Source organism: Trichosurus vulpecula, chromosome 5 (assembly GCF_011100635.1).
Source record: "Trichosurus vulpecula isolate mTriVul1 chromosome 5, mTriVul1.pri, whole genome shotgun sequence".
NCBI lineage: Eukaryota > Metazoa > Chordata > Mammalia > Diprotodontia > Phalangeridae > Trichosurus > Trichosurus vulpecula.
Window position 1 is genome coordinate 250,152,710 of NC_050577.1, and position 21,067 is coordinate 250,173,776.

At 37.0% G+C, this 21,067-nt stretch overlaps 1 protein-coding gene across 1 annotated transcript in view; it reads right to left on the reverse strand.

Moving 5' to 3' along the window:
• The window catches only part of FRS2 (fibroblast growth factor receptor substrate 2), a 123,273-nt gene that overhangs the window by 72,686 nt on the left and 29,520 nt on the right, over positions 1-21,067 (reverse strand). The window contains exons 2-3 of the mRNA XM_036759823.1: positions 2,097-2,192; positions 1,346-1,388 (exon numbers count right to left, since the gene is read on the reverse strand). The gene's annotated coding sequence lies outside the window, so the exon portion shown is untranslated. The remainder of the gene's footprint in view (positions 1-1,345; positions 1,389-2,096; positions 2,193-21,067) is intronic.

Here is a 21,067-nt window from a genome sequence, read left to right on the forward strand (position 1 = left end):
AGTTGCTCTGTCAGGGTTCTTTTTCTCCCTGCAAAACCAAATCCATCTCTTTTTTGAGTTTCCAGACTTTAGCTCTCTCCTGGGCACCAATACAGCATTTACAACCACCCAGTGGACATCTTCACATGACATCTCAAATCTGACATGTTCCTAAAACACTTAACTTCCCTGTTTCTGAAAAGGACACAACCACTCTTCTAACTACCCAGATTTACAATCTTGGAGTCATCCTCCTCTCTTCACTCTCATTTATCTTCCCATATATCAAATCAGTCACAAATTCTTATTGATTCCACCTGCTACCTGTCTTCTTTCCACTCACACTACAACTATCCTAGCCTGCATTACCTCTTACCTAGCTTACTGCAACAGGCTCTTAATAGGACTCCCTTCATTTCATCTCCCCCCTCTCTAAAACATTTTTCTGACCATGTCACTTCCCTATTTAAGAAGCTTCGGTGGCTTCCCACTGCCTTTATAGTAAAATAAAAACTGCTGCTCTGTTTGGCATTTAAGGCTCTAAATAATCTAGCTCTAGTCAGTCTTTTCAGGCTGATTATACATTGCCCTCCTCATATATTCTATACACTATCTAAACTGGCCTACTTGCCACTCCCTGTGTGTGACTTTCTATCTCCCAAATCCCTGCCTTTGAACAAGAAGTCCCCCATGCACAGAATGTCCTTCCTCCTCACTTCTGTGAACCCTTAAGCTCTCCTCCAAGGCTCAACTCAAGTGCTTTCTATTTGATGGGGCCTTTTCTGATTTCCCCCAGTTTTTAGTTGCTTCTTCTCCCCCCCCCCAAAAAATATACATATACATATACACATACACACACACACACACACACACACACACATATCATCAAATCACTTTATATAAATCCTGTATGTACTTATTTGTAAACATATGAAATATTCATCCCATACAATATAAACTCCTTAAAGGCAAGGACTGCCTCACCTTTGCATTTGCATTAACATCTCTTAGCACAATTCCTGACACACAGGAGACACTTAATAATCACTTGCTGATTGATTTAATAAAAATCAAGAAGGGATTTTGGATGTTAATAAAAAATGAGAAAAGAAAAAAAGACAAGTTGAAATTTAAGCATCAATTAAATGCGTTCAAACATATGTCTTCCTTTATCTGCTATAAAATGTGTTCCTATAACTGTGGAAATATGTTTAATGTGATCATACAGGTATAGCCCTTATCAGATTTCTTGCTGTCTTGGGGAGAAAGGAGTGGGACGGGGAATTTACAACTCAAAATCTTATAAAAGCGGATGCTGAAAACTAAAAATAAATAAATTTTCAAAAATATATAATGTGTTCCTTACCTTGCAAACTTCTCTTTTGAGAAAATCAGATGCAGTTTCCTTCCTAGAAAATATTAGGTAGCAAAGTTGGATACATTAGTTTCTAAATAGCAAATGTTTTGACTATACTAAATAATTTTAACCTCTTATTAGATTCCATCTTTTTTTTACTATAAGCTGGGAAAAAATATCCATTATAATGGCTTTAATAATATAAATTTATTTTATCCACTAATTGCTAATTAACTGCTGTCATTTTACAACATTCAGACATCTGTGTGCCATCAAATAAATCACATCACCTCATCAATAAAATGAGGGACTTAGAAAAAGTGATCTATCTATAAGGTTTCTTCTAGCTCTAAAGCTATGTTCCCATGAATTACCTATTTATAGCTCACTTGTAAGCATTGTTTAAATAGGGAATAAATAGGGAATAATAAATACGGAAAGTCTATAAGGTAGACATTAATAATGTTTTGCAACAGTATTATATATCATTGGCTTCTACTTGACTTGGAATTTGGTGTTTCCCAGTTCACTTCTGATTGCAAGAAAAACCTCAAAAATAAGTATACATTCTAAAGTATGTTGAAGCAAATATTAGCATTATAAAACACATTAAACAGGAAGCATATATAAGCTTGGGGAGGAACCAAATCAAGTATCATAATGCAAAGTGAGTTGCTTTAAAAATATTTTATATATTTTTATTTATAAAATTAGACATCTTTACTGCCAACAGGAATGAATAGTATCTGACCATACTTACTAATATGACTGAAAAGCCACAGCTGCATTTTACTTCATCACAAATTAACAATTTCATCTCTTTTGCATCTGGTTCCCCTCTTTCTTGTTATCATTCCTGAAATAAAGGTGCCAATATGAAGAATGTTATCTCTGAAAATGTTTGGTAAAAAATAATAATAATCACTGGTCCTTCATTAAGTACAATACTCATAGAACTTTAAAAGTAACTAGAGTATTACTAAAATTTCCCTTGGTCACCTTTAAAAATAAAAACATTATACAAGCATTATAAACTCACAGGTGAAGAAAACGGATGGCAAACTCATAGGCAGGGATCACATTTGGCATATTCACACACCTAGTGAAGGATCCAACAAGCTCTCAAAGACCTTCAGGCATTAAAGTGACAGTTAACTCAACCCCTGCCTATGGATAAAAACTGTGGGTTTTAAATGGTAAACCTTTAATACTAGATTTGTTTACTCCTGCTAACTTATTTATTTGGCTACCTAAGATACAGTATTTCAGGATAACCTTCTTTCCACTGTGGATTTACATATGCTATGGTTAAGCTAACAGATTTCAATTTGTCTAAGTATAACATGATTAGAAAGGTAAATATGCTGTAAAAAAATATATGTATATATGTGCACATGAGATACTTTACAATCAAACAGTAATTTGTTTGGAATTATCCATGATACTTTTTTCCCTCCTTTAGTTAAATACAGGGACTAAAATTTCACTCCTTGAGGGCAGGGGCTGCTTTATTTATCCATGAATCCCAAATAAAACCTAAAGCTGTGCCTTAGTACTTAACGGAATCATTTCTGCATTTTAAGATTTTCAAAGCAATTTCCTCTCAATAACCCTATGAAAAAGAGAGCAGATATATATAAAAAGTTGGGTTTTGAGTTAGAAATCAATCAACTAGAATTTGTCAAGCATCTAGTACATGCCAGCCACTGGGGATACAATGACAAAAAAAGAAAAAAATCTACCCTCCAGGAGTTTACGCTCTATTGGAAACAACAGGCACATAATTAAGTGTACGTAATATAACCACAAGGTAAATTCTGGGGGTGGAGTGGGGCACTAGTTGCTGTGGAGATCAAAGAGGCTTCATGTAGAGGGTGCTGCATGAGCACAGTTCTAAAAGAAAGAAAAGATTCAAAGAGATGGGGGGTGGTGAGGTGAAAATGTATCCCAGCATAGCTAGGGCAAAAGGCCTGAGTCAGGAGATGGGAGTGTCTTTCCTGAAAGAGTAAGAAACTTAGCCTGGTTGGAACAGAGAACATGAGAAGCAGAATGATGCATAATTGAAGTTGGAAAGGTAGTTTAGAATTGGAAAGGACTTTTAAAAAAACTAAAGAGAAGAGCTTATATAACGGGCAACCATTGGAGTTTGTTGAGTAGAATATGGACTTGTTAGAACTAAATTTTAGGAAAATAACTTAGGAACCCAGTGCAAGTCAGTTCAAAGCCAGGCCTTCCACTTCTTAGCCAGGAGAACCAGGGCAAGAAACTTAACCTCTATGAGCCTTAAGCAACTCTTATCTCTAATTTATTCAATTCTAAGCAAGTTAGCATTTGCAGTTGTAGGAGGAATCTCCACATTTGGAGTTCACACCACTAAGATGAGAAGACTGAATAGTAATAATAATAACTGACATATATCTTGGACTTTAGAAAGTACAATATATACATACATTCTTTCACAGCAATTCTTTGAGTAGATAAAAATAAATATTTGTTGAATTATGAATCAAACAGGCAGGAGGGGAACTGAATCTGGTATCTCATGAGGACCATTAACAACCTTAAAAATTAAGTATAAGTAATATAATTATTTAAGTGACAACTAATAGCAGACCAGATTAATTAGCAACCATTGGTCTTCAGCAGTCACTTATGGAATACCTGCTTATTTTTTGGTAAATAAACAAAACACAAAGTAAACCTAATGAGGTAACTCCTTTTCCCCAAGCATCCTCAGATACCCCAGTCAATCAGCCAACAAACATTTATTAAGCCTAAGCACAGGGATACAAAAAAGGAATAAAAGTCCCTGCCCTCAAGGAACTCAGTATAATGGAGGAGACAACATGCAAACAAATATATACAAATGTAAGCTGTATACAACATAAGTAAGAAATAATTAACAGAGGAAAAAAAAACACTAGAATTAAGAAGTATTTATTAAGGCTTCCTGTAGAAGATGGGATTTTAGCTGCAACTTAAAGGAAGCCAGAGAAGCTAGAAGGCAGAGATGAAGAGGGAGAGCATTCCAGGCATGGAAAGCACCCAAAGAAAATGCCCATAGCTGAGAGATGAAATGTCTTGTCTGAGGAACAATCAAAAAGGTCACTGTAACTGGAATGAAGAGTACAGAGCAGGTAGTAAGGTGTAGGAAAACTGGAAAGGTAGAAGGGAGCTAGGTAAAGAAGGGTTTTGAATGCCAAATAGAGGATTTTGTATTTGAACCTTGGAGGGGATAGGGAGCTATAGGAGTTGGGGGTGGGGTGGGGTGGGGAAGAGGTGGACGTGATCTGCTTTGTGTTTTAGTAAATGCTTAAGGAAAATACTTTGGTGGCTGAATGGTAGATGGATTGGAATGCAGAGAGATTGGAGGCAGGCAGACTGACCCACCACAGGCTATTCAACAGTCCAGAAGAGAGATGATATGGATCTGCATCAGAGTTGGGGCAGTAGCAGATTAGAGAAGGTGGAAGTATTGGAAAAATATTTCAAAGGTGATATCAACATCTCTTTGCAACAGGCTGGACGGGATAGAGGGTGTGACAGATGAAAAGTTAAGGCTATCTCCCAGGTTGCTGAGCCTAAGGGAATATATTTTAATATCTCTACTATATGACTAGTTTCAAGTTTTTCTTCTACCACTTCCATATTTTAATCTACATTAGTAGCATCCCCATTCATCAGCATACAAACAAACATTTAAAGAAATTAAAGACATACTGAGATCACTGAGTCATGGGATGAGCAAGACAGTGTTCTAGACATTTTTTATTCCTCAGAACTCTAAAAAGTCCCCGCAAATTAAAATAATGCAAAAGAGATGAAATAATTGCAGCAATCACTGAAGAGCAAGGCAGTAAGACAACTATAAATGTACTGACAAATTAAAGCTCAGAATAGGCTAATCCCTGAGGTGCTCACTCAGCAATCCTCTCCTATAGCCCCATGGTCTAGCAGGGTGGCAAAACCTGACCCACAGGCTTGTGCTCTAGGATCCACTCAGCAATTTCCTTGTTGTTGCTTCAGTTGCTGCCAGCTCACCCTGCCAGGACTCTCACCCCACCATTCTGTGGCAAGAAGCAGCAGATCTCAACTCAGCCTAATCCCATGTAGATCTAGGGAGGCATAGGAAAAGTCAAGTATTCTCTGCCTGAAGTGGAGGGAGTAGGGGCAGGTTGCCATGGTAGTGAATGCTATACCAGGAATTAAAGAAAAAGGAATAACATGCAGTTAGAATAAAGTCTATCCCCCCTAGAAGTCACAATGGGCAGTTACTGGCAGCCAGAATTTGGAAAATTCCTGAAAAATGAATTTCCCAAGATAAGATTATGAGGTAGCTTTGAGGTCCATCCCTCTAGGGATCTGTCATCAAGGGAGGAGTCAAAGTGTGAGCCATAGGAGAAGACTGAAATCAACAACACACATATATTAAGTGTCTAATTTGTGCCAGGCACCATGCTAAACACTGGAGATACAAAGGGCAATCTTAGAGATAAAATGTGTAGAAACAATCTAAGAATCATAGGTCTTCCAGAAAAACGCAATGAAATCAAAAGATTTCATTCCATTCTTCAGGAAATAATGCAAGAAAATTTCCCCCAGAAGTAGTAAGAACAGAGGACAAAATACATATTGAGAATGCACAGGAAGCTGACATGGACAAACCTCAAATTTAATTCAGCAAAAAATGTAGCCGAAAAACTTCAGACCTTTAACATCAAACAATCTCTGGCAAATAAGAGAAATTTCTTCACCTACCTTAGAAAATTAGTCCAAATTACTCAAGACTACTGTTTGTATACATAAAATCAAAGAATGTTTTGGAATGGGTATGCTAAAAAACAAAGATTTGTTTGCAGTTCAAAATTTCCATAATATTCAACAAAACTGGAACTAATCAAGCAATGAAAAAAGATGGATATTTTACTAAATGAAGAAATCTGAATCTTTTTTTCCCCAGAAGAAGCCAAAGCTAGGCAAGTAAATGAAACTATATCAAATAAAAGAAACATGAGAAAACTAAATAAGTAACAGCAAGAAAAGACTATGCAGTAAAATCAATGCTTTCATTGTCTATGGCTAGTTAAGGCAATTTTAAAAAACACTCATTATCTCATTGGCTCTCAACCAAAGAGAAAATATCTATGAGCAAAAGAATCTAAAAGGCAAAGGAGCTAAGGGAGTTTTTTTAAAAGTCAGGAGAAGGGACAGAAGAAGAAATAAATTAATAGTTCTTGGACTAAAACCCAATTCCCTCAATATTTTTGGGGGGGTGGGGGTGGGAAAGTACAGAGGCAAAATACTCCATCAGAGTAAAAGAAAGGAGGAATAAGGGGAGTTGGAGAGATAAGAAACATATTATACCTGGAATAGGCTCAAAAGGAGATATGGGACTACAGATTTTTTTGGTATCTAATCCTGCAATTGTAGACTTTGGAAGAATACCACAATGAGCAAGGGACCAGAAGTCGGGTCCCACTCATGTAGAGGAAATTCTCTGAAAGCACTGAGACATACTTCACTTAAAAAGATCTACGTGTAAGAGGAGCAGGGTGTTTAGGACTGGACAATTCAGGAGACAGGGATCCTTGTTAGGACAGTTTCTTAGTCCAAAGCAAGAAGGTTCTGGGCTAATGTGGACAAACAAGATGCTATAAGGAAGATGTGAGTAAGGGGTTAGGAAACAGAATGTATGCACTGAACTTAGAATGAGCAAGTGGAAAACAAAAAGGTAAGGAACAGACGTAGGAAAAACAATAGAAAAAAACAAAAGGGAACACTGGAAGACAAGCTAGTAAAAATAAGGTTTAGACTAAAATTTTATGTCACAACAAGCTCAAAATGGACATATGACTTGGGTATAAAATATGGAGTACCTTCCACTAAACTAGAGTGTTTCCTTCAAGAAGTAACATTTCTAGGACTGAGAGTCTTTCAAAAGAAGGTAGTGCCAAAAAATTTTTAAAGGAAATGAGAAAGGGACTGAGTGTGACATCAACAATTGCATAACAGGGTGGATGGCAGAGAGAACAAAGCTTCTGTCTTCCAGGAGCTCAACTTCACATGAGGGTCATAGAAGGAAACATGTACCACAGACAATGAAGCAATGTCATTATCAAAAAATATGTGAAAAAATGGTAATGTGGCCTTATGGATAGAGAGCTAAACTTGGATGTCAAAAAGACCCAGATTCAAGCTTTGCCACTGTTACTTACTGTGTAACCATGGACAAGTCACAAACTTTGTTATATATCAAGTTATAAATGGGATTCAATCTGTAGATATGCTCCTGAGCTTTATTAAAAGAAACATAGTTTCCAGGAATAAGGAGGTGAAAGGCCATTTGTACTCTGGCATGGCCAGGATATATCTGCAGTATTGTGTATAGTTCTAGGTCCAGCAGTTTAGGAAGGTCATCAATAAGCCGGATGAAGTACAATGCAGAGAAGGGGAATCAGGATGATGAAGGACCTTGAATCCATGACATATGAGAACTGGGTAAAGGAAAAGTAGAGCTTTAGCTAGGAGAACATAGACTCAGACAGAGCTAGCCAAGCCACACCACGCCAACTAGCATTTATTAAGTACTTAAAGTGTGGCAACCACTGTGCTAAGCACTGGGAATTTATAAACACGAGCAGAAAGACAGTCCCTGACCTCAAAGAGCTTACATTCTAATGGGGAAAAACAACACATAAAGGTAAGGAGGGAGGTGTCCCCCTTAAAGAGAAAACAGATCAGCCTACATAAAGCAGGTGCTGGTCTGACTGCACCTACTTTGGCCCTTACAGGAACCTAAGGGGCAATGAGTTACACTGGTCTCAGGCTACCTGAACACTCGTCCACTTCTTGCTGGTACTCTGGCACTGAGCTGGCCTCTAACACTTTGTACATCACCCTATGGGGGTTGGTTCTTTCCCAAACACTGCTATGACGAGCCAAAGCCTGGAACTGGTTTATGGTCCCTAATTACTAGTTATTTCTGCCTTGCAAATTTCTCTGTTCAGAGCAAAGGCTGGCTTTAGGTCCAGTTGCTAGAATGCACACTGGCTTGCCTGGTGTGGCTTTTTTCCCGGTCTCTAAAACAGGGGTTCTGAAACCCTTTTTTGTGTCATGGACCCCTCTAGACATCAAGGACACCATTTTCACTACAATCAAACAAATTCACAAACTCAAGGAAATCCTAAACTCCTCACTCTAGAGAACTCCACAAATTGAAAATTTACCCATGGACCTCCTCTCAGAATAAGTAACAGTAACAACCAGCATTGATATAGCATCTCTGTGCCAGGTACTGTGGTCAGGGCTTCACAAACATTATCTGAATAAAAAGAAAGTACACCCAATTACAAAGGAAACCAATTACAAAGAAATAGTCATCCAAAAAGCATTTAAAATTTCTTTTTTCACAGGTTTCAAATCGCTTTTCTATTTGGCTTCTGGTCATCTTTTTGTGCAGATCTGGACTAGACAATTTCTGTCTTTCATATTCTTTAGCACTGGTCTTTCTGGGGCCCTTTCCACAGATTTTCTGGGTTTATGTGGAAGACTGAGCTTGACAGATTTTCACATTGCCATCTTTACTCTAAGTCCCAGCATTAAACATTTTTAAAAAATAAAATTAATAGGTGAGCAAGTGAAAAAAATGGGTTATATTTTACTTTGGTAAGTAGAGCATATGCATTTACTTAAATATTTTCTCCAAATCTTGAAGACCTAAATTCCATAATATACAGCTTTCAAAATTAAAAATCTCAGAATATTTTATATATACAAACTTCAGATAGCCATTTTAAGTTGGAATTTGAAAATTAGGGATTATCATAGTTCTTCTTTCATTATTTCAAATTATTTGGGTATCATCTACGTGTCCAACTCTACACTAGGCAAGCCTCCAGTAACATGAAAGAGCAGGTTCTTATCACTGTACTACTCCAAAGCCTTCAATGGATCCCCAATGTTTAGCAAATAAACTTCATCAGGCTATTATTCCTTCTTAAGTGTATCCTTTTTAGACTTATACTACATCCATTCGTAGACACTGAATTCCAGCAAAACTGAAGCACTAAGACCTACTTCTGTGTGACTGACGTTGGCCAAGTCACTTACATTTTTTTTATCTATAAAATAAGATGGACCTAGATGCCACCTGATATTCTTTCTACTTTTACATTTGGTATCCTAAGATGAAATATTCCTCAATATTTACCCGCTGAAATATTATTTATATAGTAATACCATTCTTTATGGCTGAGTCTTGAAATACCATATCCTTAATAATGCTTCAGCCCTTATATCTTTAAAACAATAGTACTCTTTTCCCTCCTGTGAATTCTCATAGCATTTGATATTTGTTGTGCTATTATTCTACTTTGTTCTGTATTATAAGTATTTGTATATATGCCTTCCTATTTCATTATAAGCTCCTCAAAGCCAGGGATGATTTCCCCTTATTCGTCTTCGTCTAATGCCCCTTGACATCTAGCATGTTTTGTACCTGGTATGTGTGTACTCAATAAATGTCTACTGAATGAGTGAAAGTTATAGTGTGTGGACAGATAAATTTCAGACTATTCGGAAAGTTATACTGAAGAATTTCAAACTTATAAATTGGTAACAAAATCTTCAAATAATGTTGAAAGTAGGAAATTTTTAAGCAAGAGAGTCTATTTACAATGGAAGGCTTGGCTCCTCACTGTGCTAATGCCTCCGGGATCCCAAGAGTAAACACCAGTTTGCCTTGTTAGGGTTGCTCATTCCTTGAGGACAGAGTCCAGGCCTTAGTCATCTTTGTATTTCACTCCCATCTAGCACAATGTCTTGCATATACTGCAGTAAATGTTTGCTGAATGGACTTGATAAATATACCAGACCTGTAGGACACAGCATGGCAACAACTGAAGGCTAAAAGGTAAAAGAGTCATTGATGCATCTGGATAAGCAATGGTACTGGATGCAAAGGGCCCCTGTTTTTCAAAGAATACAGTATTAAAACAAGAACCAACTGAAAACAGCACTGTATAGAATTTCATTTTCCAGCCAAGGGCTGTAATGCTCCCCTTATATAAAAGGAGGCATACCTTAGCAAGTAACCCACTGAAATACTCCAAAAGCCTAAAATATGAACAGTTTGAGACAAGAAACACAGAAGTATTCCAATATTTTGCCAATGAGTTAAAAGAATGAACACCTTCTAAGTTGGGCATGGCTTTACCAACTCTCTCAAAATGTTCTCCTGATTTATGTTTACTCCTAGAACTTTCCGCAAAAAGGTCAGCACTACTAATTGCTTCTTGCTGCTCCAATTCATTAACTGTTACACTATGGAACACACTTGAGAAATACTTTGGGCACATAGAAACTCTAAAGCCTAACTGTTTTAAACCACCCCCATAAATACAGTATTTTACTTAACCCTCCCCCTAAGAGAGCTTAGTATCTTTCAATATATAAAAGCTTACATTCTTTGCAGCTCCTGGGTTAAGTCCAAATTTTGACATTTTGAATGACTAGTATTTGTACAAACTAGTGATGGAAGAGTTGAGCTATATTTAAGCCTGAATGTGCCAAAATGATACAAATGAACAAACTGTAAAGCTACTTCATGGAAAAATATACAAAAGTACTGGAATATACAACAAAAATTAGAAAATCTTATCTGCATGAACTGTAGAAATTTTTAAGTCGTCACAACCCTGTGATACAAATCTATAATCTAATTAATAATCCTACAAAACAAGCAAAAGCAAGATACAGCATTCCTGCAGAAAAAAGAAGTTTACCTGCTAATAAATGCTTCAGACCACAGGATAAAAATTTCACCATCTATGTGAGAATGTATTGGACTAATAAAAATATATTTGACAAGCTATCTTTTTTAATATGAAGATGCTACAGACCTACCCATGTGCTTTGGACTGGTTTTCTTTTAGTGTCAACAGGTTTTTCGCTAATTCATAAAACCACATTTCCCAGTTACCAGCTCTCCTTTGGATCACATCACTTATTTGTGTATTATTATATGTCATTCAACGAGAATTTATTAAGTGCATATTAGCCAGGAATTGAGATCCCTGGGGATACAAAGAAAGGCAAAATGATCCCTCCCTTCAAGGACCTGACATTCTAATGGAGGAGACAACATGCAAATAACTAGGTATATGTATGACATACAGACAGCTATTTTAAGGGGCTCAAGTACTTACTAAGTGCTACTTTGTTCTTATCAAATATATATCTATGTTGGTTAGCAACAAGTATTTATTTGATGCCTCCTAAGCTTCGTGTCATGGGGAACAGAGAAGAATAAGACATGGTCTCTACTCCATTAAGGGGCTTAAAATCGAAATGGGGGAACAACTAACAACTATAAAAACTCACATTTCTACATTTTGACAAAAGCCTCAATGTGGTATCTTATAACGGTATGTAGGGGGCCTTGATTTCTCAAAGCTTATTTCAACAGAGCACAAAAAACTTTCATATCTTACCAAGCTGGAAAAGTTTCATGTAAAGACAAACAATTAACTGTATAACTACCATCCAAAAACTAGCCCACCTAAGTTTTGAGAGGCTCATCAAAAGAAGGTTGGCCACAAAGCAATGAGTTTTTCTGCCATGGTGGTTCATGAATACCACCTATGAAATTGTAATGGAGCTATGTTATGCAAAGATGTGGTGCAAGATGTATGCACTCTCCGTGTTTCCCTGAATGACTAGTGTTTTATTGTCTGCAAAAGTATTTTCCATACATTATCTCATTTGATCTTCAACAATCCTGAGGGGTAGAGAGAAGGCATTATATCCATTTTTAAAGTGCCCAGAGACACCACTTTGCCCAAGTTCGTAAAGCAGGTGAGTCACAGAATGAGTCAAGAGCAACAGAGCTGCAAAGGATCTGAAAACATCACTGTACCTAAGCAAATCCCCTCATCTCACAAATGAGGAAAAAGGTTGGACCCTAATACTTACCCCAGGCTACACAGTAACGAATAGCTGAGCAGAGACTCAAACTGAAATCTTGTGATTTCAACTCCTGTGCTTTTCCCACTATTCCACAGCTGCCTCTAATACATGAAGTAATAGTAAATGATAAAAGACAGAATAGAAGTACTTAGGAGGGGGCTAAGAAAAGGAGAAAATCAATGAGGCCTAGAGCACATGAAAAATGCTTCCCATAGGAGGCTGACCTTTAGCTGTACCCTAAAGGATGCACAGATTTGACTCGGATGAAGGAAGAGGGTAAATACCATATATTCTAGTGCCTTCTCTCTGTTAATTATTTCCCATTTATTCACAAGTAGCTTGTTTTATATATTTTTGCATGTTGTCTCCCCCATCCGACTAACTTCGTTGAGGACAAGAACTGTCTTTCGACTTTTTGTATTTCCCACCGCTGGTCACAGTGCTTGAAACATAGTGGGTGCTTAATAAATGTTTAATGATATTGATATTGATGTATTATGGATGTGAAGAATAATATTAGCAAATATAGAGTCAAAAGGGACTAAATATAGGGTTTTTGGTCTCCCCTTTTTAAAAATGGGACAGGAAAACACTCATTGGGACCTAGCTGTATCTTGAGAAACGTCACAAAGAAATGATGATGCCAGTTCTGGAGTACTTCTGCCAAGGATCAAATAAATGCTGTCCTCAATTCACAAGATCTTCAATGACATATTTAAATTATTTTTTAAAAAAATAATGTATCAAACACCAATACCATGATAAACTTAAAACAGTTAAGTAACCTGAATAGTAAAGGTCTTACCATAAAGAAAAAGTTTTTAGAAAAGAACCAAATCAGGTACTTTTCATAACGTTGCCTAGAAAGTGAATTCTTAACCCAGGGAGGTTTTAGAAGTGAAAGCAAAAGATAATTTTGGTTATACGAAATGGAAAAGCTTGCATGAACCATACTGACACAAGATAAAAAGGAAATGGTTGATTTGAAAAAAAAAAATTATACAGATCTGATATGTAAGATATATAACTAAGAGAACTATTTAAAACCAAAAGCCATTCCCCAATAGATAAATGTTCAAAGGATATGAACAAATAGCTCTCAAAAGAATTGCAAACTATAAGCAACAATGTGAAAGAATGCTCTAAATCAGAATAATAAAAGAAATGCAAATCAAAACAACACCAACAAATTGGCAAAGATGACAAAATTCACTTACAACAAATTGGCAAAGATGACAAAAAATGGCAGCATACTGGAGGGTGTCTCAGATATTTTCTATTATTTTGGAATCTCTTCCTCCTAGGAGAGGGGATCTTGAAAATTATTTCCCAAGTGCCTTTAAATTTTCACTGTGAATTTCAGATTTTCTTTCTAAGTATTAAATAGTTAGTCAAGTTGGTATATTCTTTGATCTTAATGGCTTAATGGCTACCAGCATCCTCCCAAGTGGCTTGCAACTTATGAGTCATCTTTCTTATGACTCCTCATTCTCTCACCTCCCCCATCATCATCAGCTGTCATGTCCTGTCATTTCTATCTTTGTAATATCTCATCTATACACCCTCTTCTCTCCTCTGACACTGCCATCACCTTTGCAAATTCAGATCTTTTATCACTACACCCCTGGACTACTGCAATAGCCCCATGGAGGGGGTCTCAAATCTCTCCCCACTTCAGTCCATCTTCCACTCAGCTGTCAAAATGATCTTCCTAAAGCTCATTGGACCATATCATAACCCTCTCCCACTTTTCAATAAATTCCAGTGGCTCCCTTTTTCCTCCAGGATTAAATATAAAATTTGTTTGGCTTTTAAACCCCTTCATAACCTGGTCCCTTCCAACACTTCCAGTCCTACACAGTACTTCTATGGACTCTTTGATCCTAGGACACTAGTCTCCTTGCTGTTCCTCCCAAGTAACACTCCTTCTATCAATTTTGAGCATTTTTCCCTGTCTCTCCCCCATGCTTAAAACTGTCCCTCTCCTCATCTTCCCTGGCTTCCTTCAAGTCTTGGCTAAAGTCTCACCTTCTGCAATGAGCCTTTCTTAGTCTTTCACATCCTTAGTGCCTTCCCTCTGAAGAGAGAATACCCTCCCTCCCCCATTTATCTTGTATGTATTTTGTTTGTACATAGTTGTTTATGTGTTGTTTTCCCTCACTAGACCGTGGATGCAAGAACGGTTTTTTCGTTTTTTGTATCTCTAGGATTTAGTAGAGTGACTGACCAACCAGCACCATTCCCTTGCTTAGATACTGAGGTCTATTAACCTAATATGGTTAAATATAATATAATAAATTCAACCTGTAATTTTCAAAGGTTTCCTGCTCATCTTTGATTCTTTCTAGCTCTCCTTTTCCTCGCTTAAAAAAATCCTTAATAAGCCTGTATTCTTTTTTCCTTCTTTCTTGGGGGGGGGGGGGCACCTTATATCTCTGACCCCCAAACCTCACACACAAAACACTTCTGTGCCTTTGCCCTGGATGACCTCCATGTCTGACATACTCTCCCTGGGAATGCAAACATGAAAAACAGCAGTCTGGCACTTCAAGTTGCTTAAAATTTAGAAGGCAGAATAAAATGGACACAAGGCAAAATGGAATAAGTAAAAACGAAACACAAAAATGTATGGAGAGAGGGAAAGCAGTACAACAAAAAGCCAAGGTGGACCCCAAATTTAATACAAGGAGATCAACATGAGGAATATTTAGGAAACCATAAACATTTCAATGACCTTAAACTACCAGAAAGTCCAGCTTTTCACACAAATGTTCCCTCAGATCATGTAATACCAGAATCTCAAGGGGAAAAAAAGTAGATGTACCCTTAAGAGCAATACAAAGTTACACAGTATTTATATCCAGGCCACCACCTGGTGCCTGCCTTGCCCTCACCCCTTTCAATTCTTGCTCCCCTTTATGTATCAATGTAAGTTCCTTGAGGGCAGAAGCTATCTTGCTTGCTGTTCCTGCATTTAGCACTGTGCCAGTAACATGGTCAGTGCTTTGAAAAAATCGTTTTTCATTCATTCTTCATTCCCTTCAAGATCCAGGTCAAGCCCCAGCCGACTCTATGTGGCCTTCCCTGATTTCTTTACCCATCCCAACTGGGAACAAGGATAACTTCAGCTTTTCAAATTTTCTAATAATACCTTGTCTAGTTATCTCTTTTTTGCCTTGTTTATTTCCTACTTTTTATCATGTTTATTTGTAAGCCTTATACCTTCCTATTATTCAGTACGCTGCTTTGGGTAATAAACTTCCACTTTTCATCTTTGTACAACCAACACTCTACTTAAGGTCTTAATAAGATACTTAATTAAATGTCTACTAAAATTAAATCAACATGGTAGGCATAATAAGGTTACATTTAGCAAATTACCAAAAATACTTCATGAAAAATGACAGAAAAGGACTCAAGAACATCTACTGTTTGAAAAGGAAATGTGCCAGTACAGGATTCAAATTAAGAGTCAACGGATGGGCAATCCTAGTGCTAAAATGAATATCCTTGGGGATATCAAAAGAACCAAAGGAACGTTTCTAGGGGGAAATGGATCCTAACAGTGCTGAGCTATAGATCTGGGCAGTACCACAAGATCTAGAACTGAAAAGTACCTCAGAAATCATCTAGTCCAGGGGTGGAGAACCTGTGACCTCGAGGCCACATGTGGCCTTTTGGTCCTCAAGTGTGGCCTTTAAAAAAATAATTTTTTCTGTGAAGTCTGGATTTAGTCAAAGGGCCACATTTGAGGACCTAGAAGGTCACATGTGGCCTTGAGGCCATAAGTTCCCCACCCCTGATTCTAGTCCACCCCCTCATTCCTCATTCATAGAAGAAAATAAGGTCCAGCAGTGGGATTAGACTCCACGTTTTTCGATTTCCCAACCAGTTTCCTTCCCAGGAAACCATGGTGGCCTGCCTGATCTTTGAAACAATACTGAGGCAGGCATCCCATTTTACATGATTGCTGATGGTTATACAACTGGCAAAGGCTTGACCCTAGGTCAAGGGTCCATTCCATTCACACATACTACCTCTGTATGGCCAGAGAGGTAAAGGAACTTATTTGCCCCAAACACAAGTCCTCACACTCTAAATCCACTGTTCATTCCACTCTGCCACAGATATCTCAGCCTAGATTCTGCTAGAGAAAAAGTGCTTAACCTTATTTGTATCACAGACCCTTTGACAATAGGATGGATGTTACAGACACCTCTGAAAAGTATTTTTAAATGCACAAAAGTCATAGGATTACAAAGGAAATCAAATATATCAAAATTCAGTTATTAAAATATTTTAAAAAAATAATTCACAGACCCCAGGTTAAGAAGTCCTGCTTCACAGTTCAAACCCACTTTCCTTCCTTTCTGAGACTGGATTTCTCGATTCCATCCAGATTAGAAGTATAGTAGCTACCCAAGCTGCCTGGAAGGAAAGCTCTGACTGGCTCATTTCTAATCTGGGTCTGTTTTCCCCTCCTTAGACAGGCTGGTGGTCCTCCACTTCTGAGGGCCCACAATACTGGTGCCAGACTTAGTTACACAGCTGATCAGCTTAGAATACTGCAGTTCATCATTCCCAAACTTAAGCAATCCACCTGCTTCAGCCTCCATAGCAGCAGGAATTAGAGGGTCTATACCACCATGCACAGGCCTCTGCTATTTCATTTGTAAAATAAGGGGTTTGGATTAGATGGTCTCACAGGTTCCTTCCATATCTAGATCTGGCTCAGTTAACATTAAAATAAATTCTCATTACCTGAAAACACACCAACTGAGAACAAAGGGAAAGATCTAAATGTTGTGTTTTCCATAGGAAAGCAGGACTAGTCACAGGAAAAAAAAGATTTGATTAAATATAATTTTAAATGAAGCTCATTCAAGCAATTCATTAGTCATTCTAACAATTGGAAGGAGCTATATAATGATGCAGTGCTGATATTCTAATAGGGGAGAAGAAACAAGTGTCCCTTCTGAACTTTAAGGTCTTCAAAGGGGTTAAATGAGAAAAACTGAGGACCTGGGGATGGAATGGTTCTGTTCTGAGGGTCTGAAGAAGGGGGAAATGGAGAATTTTTAAAAAGACACTAATGAAAAAAAGAGGAAGAAAGAGGAGGGATGAACTTGCCATTTCTCATAACTAGGTTGCAGCAGGCACTAAGTGAATTTCATTCTTATCTGAAATGGACAAAGTAGAGTTGAACATATACAGAGCAACACAGTTAGTTTGGTATAGAAATACACAGAACTCAACAAATAGAGATAGGGAGGTAAGGGTTAAAAGAGAAGATTATAGTAGAGAGGGTATAGCTGCAAGCAAAACAAACTTCCTGATACTAATGGGGAATGGAGGGGGGTGAGGTGGGGGGGAAAAATCTAAGAAAGGTTCACGAATTGGGGAATGGCTAAACAAGTTACGGTGTATGAATGTAGTTGAAAATTATTTCACTAAAAAATGATAAAATAGATTCTTACATAGAATCCTAGGTACTACAAATACAGGGTGTTCCTAAAGTCTGGACACACAGGCACTTGATGGCAAAGTGGAGTTATTGCATCAAGTTCACAAGAATCTTGCAAAGCACATCAACCTTTGCATCACAAATGATGGAAATCATATTGAAGATGTTATTTGTTAATATTCCAATTAAATAAAATGTTTTTGAAAATTTCATTCATTTCTTGAAAATACACATTTTTGCCTATGTGTCCAGACTTTAGGAACACCGTGTAGATGAAGAGTGAAGTGAGCTGAGCTGGGGAACAATCTATATGAGAACAACACTAAGGAAAAACAAACTTAAAAGACTAAACTCTGACCAAAGTAATGATCAACAATGTCTCCTGAGGACCTATGATAAAGTTATAGATCTACCTCCTGACAGGTGATGGACACAAGGTACAGAAAGACACACATTTCTGGACATGGTCAGTAAGGATACCCATCTCCCTTTGTAGCGCTGTGCCACGCCAGAGTCCATATGAAAGGCCAGGTATCAGGAAGAGCAATGCCATTAGGGCCCATTCGTATCTTGCCCTTTCCTTTCATCCAGGCTGCTTGACTACTCATATTCCTTCTGATGAGATGGAAGACTACTAAGGCTGATCATCTGCCCTGGCTTTATTCCCCATAGAGCCCAGCACTGTCATCTTAACTACCTATGAAACCTAGGGAACTTTGGCATTGACATCCACTGCACCTCCACCCTACTGTAACAATGTGGGGTTTACCATTTGCCCAGCAGCTGAACTTTCTTTTAGATGTTGTCTTCCTCAATTAAGAGTTTAAGTTCTTAAGAGCAGGGACTTGAGATTTTTCTATTTGTATCTCCAGGCCAAGCAAAGTACCTGAACATAATAAGCACTTACAAAAGCACTTGTTCATTAGTTTGTTTAGCTTGACTATGTTTATTCATTACAAGGGTTTTTTAACTAGGGAAGAGGTGAAGGGGGAGGGGAGGGAAGAGGAGCTACAAGGAGAGGAAAAAGAGAAGGGTATTAGCAATAATGATGACCCCAAAAAGAGGGCCATTAAAACACTTTAAAAATACACAGAAAAGAACAAAAGGAAAGTTTATAAGAAAGCACAGAGAAGGAAGAAATTTTTTAAGTAATATGTGGAATTATAAATGGAGATGCAAGGATTAATTTGCAATTCTTTTTATTTTCTGTGTATGTGGAAATGTTTTCTACTGTTTAAATTCAGGATAAAATAAAATTGTAAAGTGTACTATATAAATTAGAAAAGTAAAAAGCTGATTATAATTTTATGAAGGAATTTGGTACTAAATCAATTCAAACTTTATAAGAACTAATCAAAGCAAGAAAACAAAATGTACTCTTCTAAGGGATAACAGACAAAAACATTTAACAAACTTTTGACTAAAATTAAGACAGTAAACTAAAACCTAAAACAATCCCCAGTAGAGTGTTAATGTAGTAGAGCTACAAATAAAAACAAAAGAAACAGACAAAGCCAATTAAAGCAATTTTAAGGTGAAAACTGAGGGTATCTGAATCTTGTCTAAAATTTGAGACTCTTTTATTCCACAATTTAACTCAAAACCTTACATTATTGTTTTAATACAAACAATAAAGTCTTCATTAAAGAAATAATGATAAAAGAAAAATTAATGGACTTTAATTCGTAAATATTTAATCTTAATAGGGAAAAAGGTAATGCAAAATTGAGTAAAAGACAAGGAAAAAATGCACAAACAGTAAGAGATTTGAGACTGGTAATGTCTTGTAATATTCAATTAAAATTCATCATTGTAGCCTTCTGTTTTAAAATGGGAGGCTTCTACTAATTTAGCCAAAATACTAAAGAGTGATATCACAACATTTTCTTCATTCAAATCAAATTACTTTTTCTCTCATCATAAATACACAAAGGACTTTTGATGGAGCAATTTTCTATGCTTATTACCAGCCCTAGAGTATTTCTGTATGCAATCTCAGTTTGGAAATAGGATAATATCAGTTCTCAAAATGCCAAACTATTGGCAGAAGCTTCATGTCTAACAGAACTTCTATGCTCCACTATGTCTTTTAAGTTGTTCTCGTTTCAACAATATAACTGAGAGCCCCTGTATGCTTTAAAATATAAAAATGTATGCTACATTATTCAGTGATTTATTCAATCTAATTTTTACCCAGTCTAAGAATTAAAGGCTAGTGTAGGAAAAAATCACTTTTTTCTGAACACAGTTACTAAACTGATCTGAATTATTGGTACCTTTAATATTAAGAGACTGCTATGATTCAAAATTTTTTGTAAAAAAAGAATTCTATTTTCCCCACTGACTTCCATTGTAAGATCAGACATGTCTTCTAAGAAACACCTCACCCTACATCCTACATCCTCTATGCTTCACATACCAAATGTTTAAGTTAAAATTTCTAACAAAAAGGATTTAACCCCTCTGACTTTTTGGTTCCTCACAGATAAAATTAAATACTATATGATATCTGAAATGATATAAGAATGAAGTAGGGGAGTCTTGGACTAGGAATCAAGAAATCTGGGTTCTGGTACTGGCTTAGCCATTAACAGGTCCTGCAACCTCAGGGAAGTCGTTTTCTCTCTGGGTCCTCAGTTTCATAAAATGAAATAGATGGACTAGCAGAGGGTAGGTTTGGGGGCAAAGATAACGAGTTCTGTTTTGGACATACGGAGTTTAAGATGTGTACTGGATGTTCAGTTGGAGGTGTCCAAGAGGCAACTGGTGATGCAAGACTGGAGATGAGAGTTGGGATTTAAACTTAGGTACTCTGTTGACAGCGGTAGTCTTCTTTCCACTGCACTGTGACCTCATAAAAATTATTTATTTAAAGTTTATTGATATGTTTTACATTATAAGGGTCTTCTGTAACAAAGTAAAACAGTCTAGTAAAACTAAATCTTAACTGTGAATGCAATATTTCAAATCCGTAGCATCACCCTACCCATATTTTTTATTAACAGAAATCTACTGTCTCTCACTCCTACTTCTAGAAAAAAAGAAATTTTTGGTAAGAAATATGCAGTCAAGCAAAACAAAGTCCCTTAATAGTTGTATACAAAAAAGTGTCATTCTACACCTCCAATCACCTCTCTAATTTGTTAATGATATGACTTTTTATATCTAGGTCAGGCACCCATTTGGAAGGTATGAGGTTCTGTTCTAAATCTAACCTTTTCTATACTGTTGTAAAATGCTCGTAAAAATTATTAGAATAATTCTATTATTTACAGAACCAGGAGCATTTAACAAAAGAAATT